This window comes from Protopterus annectens, chromosome 3.part1, assembly GCF_019279795.1.
Source record: "Protopterus annectens isolate FY-2018-M chromosome 3.part1, PAN1.0, whole genome shotgun sequence".
Taxonomy (NCBI): Eukaryota; Metazoa; Chordata; order Ceratodontiformes; family Protopteridae; genus Protopterus; species Protopterus annectens.
The window spans coordinates 799,715,587-799,730,823 of record NC_056732.1 but is presented as its reverse complement, the minus strand read 5'-3'; positions in this window follow the sequence as shown (position 1 = coordinate 799,730,823).

Below are 15,237 nucleotides of genomic sequence, written 5' to 3'. Positions count from 1 at the left end.
CAAACATACCATTATATGCTTCATGACTGCCTGTTGTAACCTTAGTCATATTCCCTTTTAATTTAATATATTACAACATAACTCATCGTAGTGTGGTGAAGTGTGCTCTCAGAGTTGATATATTTAAGTAGCAGGGGGTGTTGGGGCACAGCCTCGCACATGGGGGGGTGCAGGGGGGCTTGCCCCCCTGGTTATAGTTGGAGTAGGCTAATATGGTTTGTCTTTTATTTGTTTCTGTATGTAGTTGTGCGGCAATATAGTAAGTGCTGGCGCCCTGTATGTTTTTTGATATTATGAGATTCAGTATTATGAGTTTTCAGTATTTTGAAATTTCAAGATTTTGGGTTCAGTATTTTGAGATTCGAGATGTTGAGCTTTCTAGATTTAGAAGTGGACCCATATAGTTGTGTATGTGCAGAAACATCTCTTATCACACTAAATCACACATTTTATGTCAAAGGCATGGCATTACTGGTGGTATTATTCTGATATTGTCCATGACTATAGTGGCTATTTTCATGTTTTCCATGAACCTTTACCTGTGCCCCACTTACTGGAGACCTCTGCTGAGATTACACTCATATTCAGGCAAAGCAGTCTGCACAGCTTCACAATATGCACCCTACCTCACTTGTATGTCAGATCCCTGATAGATGTCCTCTGCATTATTCATGTAAGGATGCATATCTCATATAGACATCCTCCCTGTTTTTATGTCACTTCGTGTGACTTTCACATAAAACATATTTTCACTGTGCAGTCCCTGCTGTACCATATAGATATGTGATTAGTGTTGCTGCTACTTCTGTATTCCATTGACATGCCCTCATCTGCTGTACATTAGGTTGTTTCATCTGTCCTCTTTCCCTGTGTTTTTTTCCTACAATTAATCTGTGTGTCCCTATTCAATACACAGACTCTTACACTTCCCCTGAGTGTTTATTTTGCATGGCTGTCTATGTACTGTTACAGATTATTTACACAGCTTCAGTAGAGAATATCACAATACTCTACACTGTAGATACACTGTCCTGTACTGTGTTTGGACCATATACTTTGCATCCATACCTCTCAACTGTCAAGATATTCAAAGGATGTAGAGATGTGTTCCCTATCATATTTGTGGCTTCCTGGTATATCACTGGGATGATCTCAGGACTGATGTGACTCATTACTACATACATTTGAGTTCATACCTCTCAACTGTCCAGATATTTGCAGAATATCCAGATTTTTGTCTCATAATTTTGATCTTGTCCTTTGGTTTTCTGACGATTCATTACCATGTCATTCAGGACTGAAGTCAGAAAATAATGACAGACATTTGAGTTTCAAACTTCATGTTCTTCAGAAAATTTATACTAACATAAAATCTATTATTCTATCAACTTTCTAAGTTTGTAAGAGCAATATTAAAAATCTGTGACTATTCTGGGGCCTTTGCCACCCCCACCCCCCATTATTTATGGCTTTGTTCATATTTCTTGTTCTTAGAGGTTCAGAAGTATGTTTGAGTCTCATATATATATATATATATATATATATATATATATATATATATATATATATATATAGGTCAATATCAATACATTGAGTTTTCAGAAAATGGAACCCCATATGGTCAAGACCATATGATCGAGTTTTTTGAAAGCTCAAAGCTTTTGAATAGAGATCGTGGTACAGTGTCGATCAGGATTTTTACACTTTTCCTCACTGAAGTGCAATCTTAGAGTTGGTATATATAATTTGCAAGGGGTGTGGGGGGGGCAGGGGGGCTTGTTTATGCCCCCTGCAAAAATGTAAAAAAGGTAGGTGTGTGTGTGTGTGTGTGTGTGTGTGTGTGTGTGTGTGTGTGTGTGTGTGTGTGTGTGTGTGCTTTGATGTTCGAGTTTTCAGAAATTCGATCATATGGTCTCTTCGATATATATTTTTTGAGTTTCCTAAAAGTCGATCATCTGACATAGACATATATATATTCCTTTATTCTTTACATGGTTAACATTTTTAGATTTTTGGTCTCTTTATAACCATAACTTGTTTTACAGTGATTCGGCAATGTAAGAAAAGCCCTTTCAATAGAAAAGGAAAGCAAACACATATATTACTGATATTGTTAGCCATGGTTGCCATTAGCATTAATGTTATTACTGCATCTGTTTTTGTTGTTAATGCCATTAATTTTGCATGCATAGTGCTTTGATACTGTCTTGATTACATTTATTAATTCTGTCTTCATATATGGCTGTGTATTAATCTTGCAATTTCCTGCTATATCCTGTAACAAAGAAACTGAAAATTATAGGGCATTTAAAATATCTTTCTGGCTTCAACAAAAGGCACATGCACTTAAAGTTTGTTTTCCTAACAAAGAGGCCTCTGGAAGGTCTAGAAACAAATATGTAACATGAGTTTGAAACAAAGCCCTCCATCTGCTAAACTCTGTCTGATATCTAAATTGAAATAAAACAAGTGGAATAACCATATATATATAATACTAATAAAAACAACAAAAACGGTCCAGGAGACAACAGAAAAATGGTTGTGAAACAGTCTTTTTTAATCCAAATTCACCACAAGAGCTTTCACCCTTAAAAAAGCCCTGCATTTGAGTCAGAGTGAAAGCTCTTGTGGTGAATTTGGATTAAAAAAAACTGTTTCACAACCATTTTCCTGTTGCCGCCTGGACAGTTTTTGTTGTTTTTTATTGATATCTAAATTGAGTATCCCTATCTTCTGCATAAAGATGTACCCTAAACACATAAAACCACTGAGATGATACATGAAACCATATACCATTCTGCTTTCTGGATATTAAGGTGTTAAGATGTGAGAAATTATTATTGAACTCACATGATGTAAAGAAATTGATCTGTGAGATTCCCTCCTTTTACAAGATGTGTTGTTAATTAAATAGATAATGTACTATGGTAAAATAAATAGCTTGGCAAAGGCTGGACTCCATCAACTGCAGAGAAAGACCAAAGGAAATCTCAAACCATCTCTGTCCTGCAAAAATATATACTGCACTGCAACTGAACTTTCAGTCATTCCAGTCATTTTGACTTACAGTCATTTAGGAACAGACTCTCAAAAACATTTTGCTCATTCAAACTTGGAGTAAGCCAGAGACTTCAAACTTTCAGATTTTATCTTCATACTCCAGCCATACTTGCCTACTGTTTGCTGACACACACTAAATGGGCCCTGCTAAGGGACTGGCATAGCTTCATATACTCTGGAGAAGGAACTCAAGACTGTGATATTTCATCTTGCCAACTCAGGGACAGCAAATCCAAAATGGTAGACCAATTTTCAATGAGAGAAAGTGGAGTGTGCAAGACAGGAACATTAATCCAGGGTTCCCTGTAACTGAAGTGGCCTTTAACCTTTTAAAGGAGCCAGCATCCTGGTGCCAGGGAGTATCACGTGTTTTGTGGATCTCCCTGAAGATGGAGTGGAGAGATATCAGAACTGGTTTACTATCATAAATTCGAAAATCAGAACAAAACGTGTCTGCATTTTCGAATTTATACATCGGAAATGAACATTTCCAAATTTTCCTAATGTCGAAAACAGCTGTGTATTGTTGAAAATGTCGCTCGCGACATTTTCGGCAAGACAAAGCACTCCCACCCATCCCGTAACTCCCTACCTAACTAGCCTAAACACAGGAAATGGATGTATTTCCCTAACCACACTGTACCACGATCCCCTCACATGAGCGAATGTTAGAATTGCGAATGCACAGTCCATTCGCAATGGTAACGTTCGCTCACATCACCCGCTGAACTATGAAGTATTCGAACATCTGTTGTTCGAATACTTCATAGCTGTGCAATTGCACGTCGGCATTGTGATAGTAAACCTTCAGAACTATCCCATGGTGTCCACTGAAATCTAAAAGACTTTAGACTGGGCCCTTCAAATTTATTTTAACCACTTGCTTTTCCATACTGCTAGGAACTACTGTAAGTAGTTTGAAGTTTTTCTGTCTTGTATGCTGTACAAAGTAAGTTTTGTTAATTGGTGGGAACACAAAATTAAGTTAATAATTGACTTTCACTTAAGTTAATAATTGACTCTCCTGCTGATACAGACATCCTCCAGAAGGGTCTCACTGAGACGGATATCCGGTGTAAAAATCATGGCCTCAAGCTAAATGCTAAAAAGTGCATAGTCATCCCCTTTGGAAAAAACAAAGTACCTGCAAACTACCACATATGTGGTAGTCCCCTAAATACAGAAAATGTAATAAGGGATCTGGGGACCCAAGTAGATAGTAATCTCTCATTTGATAATCATATTGCCAAGGTGGTCAGAAAATCCTTCCTAGTGTGGCCCACCTAATCATAAAAGGGTCCGCATGTAGAACAAAAGAGGATATTGTGCCCCTGTACTCATCACTCATTAGACCTATCATAGAGTACAATGCCCCATTTGGGATGTACCTTACAAGACACCTGCAACAGCTGGAAAGACCAAAGAAGTACCTCACCAAGAGGATTACTGGCCTCAAACATATGCCCTATGCAGCCCGACTGAAGAAACTCCAGCTGTACTCAGTTGCATTCCGCTTACTCAGAGGTGATATCTGCCTGACATAAAAGGCGATGTCCAACCCAGAATTGATGGACATGCTCCACCTAAAAAAAGAAATCCCCAAGAGCTACACACTCTAGGGATCTAAACCTCACCACAATGATAAATAGGACGTGCTGGAGGGATAGATTCCTAGCCCAGAGACTCCCCATGCTTTGGAACAGGATTCCAATCTACATTAGGCAGAGCCCCTCACTAACGCTCTTCAAGAGAAACCTTGAAGAGTGGATGGGAAACAGAAAATGTACCCCAGGGATCACTGTAGTGGCTCTGCTGGGCAGAGGCACAGGGAACTAATGACTCTGCTGGACCGAGGCACAGGGAACGAATCTAATGGGGTGGCGAAAGCCAACACATTCTGGCTAGGCTTATAGATGCCCTCGGGCAGATAGCCTTGTACTTACCTATGAACCTATGAACCTATAATTTATTTTTTATGTGCTAGAAAATTCTATTTTTATACAAAATACAACTTGGTGCATGTTTGCTGTTTTATTTTTGTCTTGATTGTAACATAGAACAATGGAATTTGGAAAGGCTGACAAATAAGTGTTGAACTATCTTTTCTTAACCACAGTCAAATGCATTGCTTTTAATATAAAGTATTACATTCCAGCCTAATTATTCTGATACCAATCAGTGTGCCATGTTGCTACATGAAATTTATTCATTAGTAATATTTTGCTTAGCTCTGGCCCCACTATCTCTTCTTCAACATTTTAATATGTTAATGATACATTTCCTTTATTAATGCATTGCTTTACTTTCCCTGTGACTTATTAAGTCTGGGGGATAAATTTAATAAAGCCTACATGGTGCACTAAGACCATGTGCACATTGCAGCATGATGCACACATATTACTAGACCATTTTGTATTCAGTAAGCAGCTGTAAATGGAGTGTGGACCCACACAAAAATAATAAACATTGCGACATGCTAGTTACAGTATAAGCAACTGAACTGTATGCTAATTAACCAATTCAAGATGGAGGAGCTATTCAACAAGCTATAAAGCAATTGTGTATACTCAGTGCAGGTTTTTGCCTTGAATTCAAAAACCTATTGTAATACAGCAACAGAAACTACTCTACATGGAAAGAATGTTGGGGGTTGCTGTTGCTCTTCTGCATGCATATGTGCAACAGGCCTAAGTCTATGCTGCTGCTGCTAATAGACCTCGACCAAGAAGTAGAAGGATGTGTAGACCCTGTTCAACTTTTCTTGGTCTGCTTGTATTGGAAATTGTACAGTGATACAGGGTGGAAAGAGATACAGTACAGGAATACTGCAACCAATATCTGTGGAGACTAAGGTATATGTAGCACTTAGAATGTCAGCTACAGAAACATTCCAAAGATGAACAGGGTATGCGCTGTTTGTGTCACAGGCATCAGCATCCAGGATTCTACATCAGATCCTGAATGCTACACCATAACTTGCCAGTGACTACATACCTTTTCTCATACACCTGAGAAAAGAGCTACAGCTATGCAGGATTTCTACCCTGTAGCACAATTCTTTAAAGTCCTTGTTGTCATAGGCTGCACACACATTGAAATCAAAGCACCACCCAGGGAATAAGGGAAGGAGTACATAAACAGAAAGGGCTTCTACTCCATTAACTGCCAGGTCATGTATAACACTAATCATCCTGAATGCGTGTGCTGGCATCCCATACACGTAACATGATGCACATATCTGGCACAACTCTGAACTCTATCAAAGGTTTTCTAGGTGGATATGCCACAAGGTCATTTACTGGGTGATACAGGGTACACACTCGAACTGAGGCTGATGACGCCAATCAGAAATGCACACCCACCCACCAAAGAACGCTATAATGAGGTGCATGCCCATACAAGAAATATTATAGAGAGCGTGTTTGGGCTGCTGAAGTCACAGTTGTAGTGCAAAGTTACATCAGTGGGAGCCCTGCAGTCAAGGGAGCCCGCAGGATTTTTTCCAGAGGGGTGCAAACCCAGAGCCCCGCCCACACAGCCCCACCCACTCAACCCACACAGCCCCACCACCTCCACCCACGCGGCCCCACCCCCTCCACCCAAGCAGCCCCCCTCCACCCACGCAGCCATTCCAGTGTCCCATTACTTGGATATTTCTCCCCATTTGCCATTGACACTGTTCAAATCTCTCAGTGTGCATACTTTTTTATGCTTTACGTCTACAATGATTACAGATATTTTGATTTCATTTACAACTTTTATTTCAAATTTTATAGCACAAACACTGATAGATATTTACTAAACCTAAACAAAGCAATAATCTTACAATGAAAACAGACTTAGCATTAAAACTTTTCTACTTTTGAAACCCACATTCACTGAAACAGCATTGAAACCCACATTCAAAGAAAATGCATTTGACCAGTGGCAGGGTAAGTTTACCTTTGGGCTGTTTTCAAATCATAGGCTCCTTGCACACATTTTTAGAACCATGCAAATGTTATTTGATTCACCTGTCTGACTGTATTAATTGTACTATATAATAATTGAATTATATCCCTTGTATAATACAGCACCACTTGTTAGAGTATTTTTAAATTTATAGTTCTGAACATTTTTCCTTTAAGCAATGAAACAAATCATATGAACCAATAATGACAACCTGCCCAATTCAGAACATTTCAACCATAAAGGGCCACTCAAACATCTGTCATACAATCAACCAATATCAATCAATATGCAGAATCTCTGCAGAAATAAAACTCATCTGAATAATTTCACATTATAGAGATCTGAAACCAACGAAGAGGTTGTTGCTAGAAAACAACTTTATATTTCAGTGTTTCATTTACAAATTCAGTGCCTGTTGCCCTTAAATAAATTGCCTATGTTACATTAAAAGAAATGGTAAGCTGGTATATTGCAATAGGGAATGGGTGGCAAGGTGAAAAACAGGTTCATAGTTATTAGGTGTCTCATCCAAAGGAGGACATACTAAGGACTGCAGAACCATTCCCCCTTAAAATACAAATGTACATGCTGTAGGAATAGCACCTACAGCCCTTTGCATCCAGATGCAAGTATGCTACCTGCTGTGCTAACACTGCCTTAAAATTCTATACCACAATAATGATACCATTTGCTAAACAAAACCATTGCACATTTTAAGCAGACTTAGCATGAGCATCAGTAACCTTTGCTTCCCTTGAAACTCACAATTCCTTGAAAATGCACTTGAAAATAAATTCCACCTGCTAGATCTAATTAGGGCTTATCTCTCTCTCTCTCTCTCCCTCTCTCTTGACTCTGTCTGTTTCTCTCTCTCTCTCACACACACACCTCAACTTCGTAGTGCAAGAAATCTGGACAAAGCCTAAAGTAAACAGGGACAGAATATAAATATTGCTTTCATGAACTTATAAAATTTTAAGAATAACAGGATTTGTGTAGGTATGCATTTTTCTAAAGGAAATGATGTCTAAAACTATTTATCAACTTCAATCTTTTTTAAGAGGAATATGGGGCAAAAATCTGGACATTCTGCAAAAACCGGGACAGCTGAGGGGTATGCTACTTCCCTTTTACACACACACACACACACACACACACACACACACACACACACACACACACACACACACACACACACACACAGATAATCACAAACACACACACACACACACACACACACACACACACACACACACACACACACACACACACACACACACCTCTTAGTGCAAAAAATATGGACAGATCCTAAAATAAATAGGGACAGATTATAAATATTGCTCTCATGAACTTAGAAAATTGCTAGAACAACAGGATTTGTGTTAGTATGCATTTTTCTAAAGGGTGTGACGTCTAAACCTGAAATGTCTGTTATTTAGCAACTTCAATCCTTTTTAGGAGGAATATGGGGCACGCATTTGGATAATTGAAAGGTATGACCCCCCTTTACACATACTCCTATCCCCTGTTACTTACACACGCACACACACACACACACGCACACACATGCACACACACACACACACACACACACACACACACACACACACACACACACACACACACACACACACACACACACACACACACACTAACTCCCAAGACTAATATATCTGTCACATTTGCCCACAGCATTGCAGGGATGAAAGCCACCCCACTGTACAGATGTATGGCACTACTATGATAAGTCTCCCCCACCAAACACAACAGTGGTGACAGCCAGCTATTTGCATTCCTCTACCTTCTACAGCAGTACAGCATTCAGTTTATCTTACCTTGTTTAATGGCCTCATCATACTTAAGGAATCCTATCTGTGACTCTTTGGCAACCATATTCCCTTCATTTCTGTAACATTAGAAGTTTAAATGTGTACATGCCTGGCTTTATAGTATTTAAAATGACACAGTTGCCACCTAACAGTCTCATTCCCTGGTTCCCAACAAGTGACAATTCTTATGCCAATGCCTTCATACTGGATCACATGAGCAGACCTCTCCACAAGTCACCTGATAAAGAGTGAACAGCACTACAGGAATCAAAACAAGCAAATCTGCCTTACAATGTTGTAGTACTCCTGTATAGGTATGGCAAGTAACAAAAGGCATAAATCTTGATAAATACTGAATTAGTGTTGTATTTTAATAAAAAATCTAAAAAGTAAAAAATTAAAACATAAATAAAAAAATATATATTTTTTAAAGAATGCTTTAAATTGAGTCACTCAAAAAAGCAAAAAATAAGGAAGAAAAAGAGTGAAAACTTTATAAAGGAAACACAGACAAGTTAATTTCAGAAAAGCAGTCAAGGCTGGTTTTGCTTACTGTGATAATGAGTTACCAGAAGAAGCAGCAGGAATCAGCAAAACCAACCTCAAATGCTTTTCTGAAGTCAGCTGTCTGTGTTTCTTTTGCAATGTTTTCATTCTTCTTCAGTATTTGACAAGGCAATGCTGATCCCTTAGGAAAGCTTCATAAAAATATTGGTATTCCAGTATACGTAGGGTTGCCAGCTGTCCGGTTTTTGACCGAACTGTCCAGTTTTCAGACAAATTGTCCAGTTAAAAAATTTCATCAAAACCGGACTCATGAAGTCCATTTTTTTTTTGTGCCGCCAGAGGAGAGGAGAAAGTAAATGTATCCAGCTCGAACGGGAGCGGTACGATACACTACTAGCTACTACACAACAATGAAATGCTTTTAACTTCAGTATTCCTGGTAGCTACATAGTTTAGACAGTACATACATTAACTTAAGTGCCAGTGATGTAATACAAATGGACAAATTTTATTTTCTGCTATACGGATTGTAGAGATATCACTGGAAGGCAGTAGTCCATGGTGGGAAAACGGTATTTTTTTAGCTATCATTATCCTACCAACTACCAAACAGTGACAAAAGAAATCTTATAGCAAGATTTAAAATGCTTAAGCACTCTGCCAACATTTCCCAGTGTTGCATTGTAGTACACTCAGACTGATTTTAGAACTTCACCATGCAGTGTAATACTGCTAGCAATTAACACGTTCTGATTTGTATTATCCTCATCTACTATGTTGAACCGTATTCCATGAAACAAATTGTGCATCTTGCTTTTTGGGCACTTGCAGTTACCCAACATTGTTTTGCTTTTACTTGATTCTGTCGCAAGGGACCACATTGAAAAATAAAACTACCTCTTTGCCATGTTCAGAAAATGGCAAGTGTGCTAGCTGCATGTGATTTCTTTTCCTACGTGCATCTTTCTTAGATCTAGAGGCTTGAGTCATCTTTCATTCAGTCTTATTGCCATTTTACAACTGCATAGCGGCGGTCCAGTCTGCATCTTCGTAAACTTGTATTAGAGCGCATTGTTGTAGGAAGTTACCTGTTTTAACCAGCAACTTTGGCGTGATATAAAAAAACATTAATGAAACTCTTTAAAGTATGTGTGCTTTTCTGAGATTATGACGTATACTTTGAAAGTAACATAAAACATAAGTCACCTGTTAGAAATCCATTCATCCACAACCCCTTTATCCTATTTTTTGCATATGTAACATGTAAAGAAAAAGAGTGGGGAGGTCAGTCGGACCCAGTACAAGATCTTAAGTACTAGCATCTGAAATATCACACTAGGGGCAGTAACACTTAGCTCAATTGACCCCCACCCAATACAGGCACAGCCAAGGACTGAAACTTCCTAATCCGAAGTACGAAACGGAAAATATGTTACATCTTAACAACTGAGTACCTGTCCCACACCCCAGTACAAACAGTATTTGACAGAACTTTCAAAATGCAAGGGAATGTTAAGATCATCATTTCTGAATGAGCAGTAAAGTGATGTTATTGACTTAAACGATCTTATGGGGTAAATCAAAACTTACAATTTTTTAATAGCAAAGATAACTGCTTGCATTTTTTTGGGATTTTTTTAATCAGATTTACCACCATGTGCACAGGCTGCTAGCTCTTGACCTTTTATCTCCATGGATCATCCATAATTAGGTTTAGGAACATAGAAAATAAATAACTGGAGAAAAATGCACCATATCGACACTTTTCATCAATACTGGTACTTACATCTGCATCAGCCTAGCAGTGCAATTAGTGCCGCCTGTGTTCTTTTCTCCCCTTTAAGTACGGCTTAAGTCATCAAAGTGGGTGGTCCCATCCACTGATGTCACTGTGATGTCACAAAATGGGTGGGGCATGGGCGGGAGAGGGGGTGGGAATGGGTGGAGTTATGTGTGATGCGAGGGGCGTGACTTTGGTCCGGTTTTAGCCGCAAAGAAACCTGGCAACCCTAAGTATACGTGAGCATTGCTTCCTCCCGTTAGGAGTAGATAAAGCAGCAGTCACTTTCCTTGCCCATTTATGTATTTATGTATGTATGTATCTATGCTTGATACCCAAGATATACAAATGAACAGATTCCATTTTCAGCAGAGACCTGGGGGGGCCAACGATCCAGTTGCTGCAAAATTCTACTTTAAAAATAAACATAAGCAGAAGACACTATAATATGTGAAATGAAGCCAAGCTTACTAGAGATCAACCAAAGGATAACTGGTGGTTAAAGCCTATATCATTGAGAAGTTACTGACGTGCATTTGTTAGTCGGTATTTTCGTATTGTATAATGAAACCAAAATACAATTAAAAACTTAAGCATGGACAAAGAAAGTAGTAGCATGCTTTAATAAATCAGATATGGGGAGGGAGGGGGAGAGGTACAGTGAAATGCAGAAATTTTGAATAAGTATTTCTCAATATCTATAAAGCAAAGAATGAGAAGTGTCATGTCCACTCAAATACAGGCACTCTAATACCAGCCTTTTACAAAAGAAAGCATTCACAGAAAACCAACAGCTGGGTTACAGTTCTTACTCCTCATTACTACAGAATACTCGGATGTATGTCAATGCTGTGCTGGTTTATATGACGTGATTACTCCTCATTACTAGAGAATACTCGGAGGTATGTGAATGCTGTGCTTGTTTATATGATGTGATTACTCATCATTACTACAGAATATTCTGAGGTATGTGAATGCTGTGCTGGTTTATATGACGTGATTACTCCTCATTACTACAGAATACTCTGAGGTATGTGAATGCTGTGCTGGTTTATATGACGTGATTACTCCTCATTACTACAGAATATTCTGAAGTATGTGAATGCTGTGCTGGTTTATATGACGTGATTACTCCTCATTACTACAGAATACTCTGAAGTATGTGAATGCTATGCTGGTTTATACGACATGATTATAGCTGTCTTTGATTAGGAAGGACTTGGGAGTGCTACATTTTTTTCCAAACAACATTGTTTTTGTTTTGTTGGGGTTAAGGAGAAACGTTTTTGCATGTCATTATAGCTGGACAAGGTGATAAAACCTGTTGCATTTATCTTTGTTATTTTTTGAAAACAAAGAACACTGTTGGCACCTTTAAATAACAATTATGAGCAAATACAGAGTGATGAGTAGCACTTTGGCACAGGGATTGGAGTTTCTGTCTTCCAAATGCACGGTCTGAGTTGCAGTTCTTTCTCCTCATTACCACAGAATATTTTTTTCTAACCTCTGTGTTTTTTCTAAGATACTCCAGTTCCTCTTACCTTCCCCAAACAGGGTGGTAGATATCTGTGGGGGGGAGGTGGTACTGGCTTGTACATGTATCTGACACATTAAGATGTGGCTCATATTCTAACATGTCTTTTTATAGTGATAGCAATGGCTTAAAAGTATAAACACACTCTCAAGTATGCATTAATAAGTGAGAAAATAAAACTGGAGCTGATATTATTTTTCAAATCCTGATACCTGCTGTCTTCTTCACAATTAATGACCGGTGGAAAAATCCAGATGAGCACTTTAAATATATTAAACACTCCATAGATTCCATTTCTAAAATACTGTGTGTGGTTATAATACAGCAGTCACTCAAGCAGATTAATGGGAGGTTTTACATTTTTATATTAACATGCATTTTCTTGAAGGATATAAACTCTGAAACTCAAATGTCTGTTGTTATTTAGTGATTTCCATACTCAACAATTTGCCAATACACCACACATTTTATGAAGAGCAGACTACACATATGAGGCAAAAGTCTGGACATTCTGTGAACATCTGGACAGTTGAGAGATATGAGTTAAGAGGTCTGCTCTTTGATTCACAGGCAGCAATTTGGAATTTTTGTGAGCTAGGCAGTAATGGCCTAGTCATGAGTAAATGGCTATGAACTAGCAGATTATATTAGCTATTATCTGAAGGCTTGTTGCATTTTTCTGTGTGGCACTGGCAAACAAAGGAAAATATATTTCAGTTGGGCAAAGAGGATGGCCTTACCTATGGCAGCTCTATCTAGGGGTGAAAGGAACTGTGATGATTTTTTGAGCCTAGGACAGTAAATAATTTATTCTGGCTAGATTTTTTTCAGTATGATTAAAGGTTTAGAGACTGGTCAAGCCGTACTCTGAAGTATGCGAATGCTGTGGTGGTTTCTTTGATGTGATTATAACTGTCTTTGATTAGGAAGGACTTTGGACTGCTAGATTTTTTTCCCAAACAATACTGTTTTTTTATTTTGTTGGGGTTAAGGAGAAACCTTTTGGTAGATAGACAGTCAGAAATATCTAGCAAGTCCTTTTAAAGTTTGTCCTGTATGAGATGGTGCTGGTTCTAGCTAGACCTATAGAGAACCATGTCATCTGCATAAAGTAGGATTTATAGGTGTGGAAACCCAATGGAAACTATTTTGTGAGCCATACTGTTTTGGCATGTTTAGGAAGTCTTGTGGTCAAGGGAAAATGGTTGTCTTGACTTATTAGGAAATTATGGGTGAATTGTTCAGCTGCAACAACTTAGATTCTACCTATGATAAATATTCTGAGTCTCCTGGCAAGATGAATTTTCATTCCTTGAGAAATTCCACAAAGAGGATATCAGGGCTATCTTCCCAGTTTGGATAATAAGAACACAGAGTGTGGTCTGAAAACACTACTGCCTTCTGTTTGTAATGGACACTGATTTAAGTGCCCTTGTGTGAGAAGATGCACCCCATTCAGTGGAGATCACTACAATAGAAATTTCCCTTTCTAGGAGAAGTGGCAACCTCACAGATTATTAAATTAGTGAAGGGGTACAGTTGGAGAAGCATACTAAAGGAGAGGTGTGTGTGTGGGTGTGTGTGTGGGGGGGGGGGGGCTAGAATCCTCACCAAAAAAGAAATTTTTGAATTCTAATGTAAGTTTTTGGTATTCATTCAAATGTGGAACTCAGAAAAATTGTGTTCAGTTGTACACCTGGAAACTGTTCTAAAACCCTATGCAGTATATACCAAAGTAGCAAGATATTTCAGGACTTTCTTGTGTAGTCCAAAGTGAAGCTCTCCACCATTTTCATTGTTTGGTAGTGGTACCATGGTAACTAATGGCTCCAAAACAAAAAAAGAGATAAGAACATTATTAGAGCACTTTTTTGTTTTGTACTACCTACACATCAAGTGCAATGGTAACATGCAGGGCCTAAGTGTGAGCACCCATCCCCTATACCACCCTGATAAACTTCATGTCCACACTGCTCTAACAGCACATACATCAGCCAATGACTGCCACCCATTAGTAGGTGTCTCTTCGGAAGCAGGATTCCCCCAAATTCACCCTCAGGGAAGGTGACCAGACTGATAATCATTCATTCTTCCTTCCATGAATAGCCCTTTGGCCCCCAAGCTGATAAATAATGTCTAGTAACTGGTGGCACAGACAGATGCCCTGCTATTATATTGGTGGACTGGATACTATACAATAATGTGACTGCTAGCATTTCCTTTGTTAACATTCACTTTCAGTGAGATTGCATAGATTCTAGATGAAATATCTGATAGTACTATGACCTTGCTTGGGAGATATATGCACCATTTGACTAGATACACACAGGGGAAACATTCACATCCACAAAGTGATAGCCTCTGTGTGCAGCTGCAGTGGTTCTATTTGCATAGATGGTTGTTGAGTTATAGCTAAATAGTGCAAGTTAACACTAATGACAGCTGTACTTTTGAGCTAAGACAAGAGCATCACTTGTTTTTATTGTTTTTCTACTTCTGCTTGCCATCATACTCCATTTTGGATGACAGCTGATCAAAGAAGGCCATCATCAGAGTTGTATGCTGGTACTACT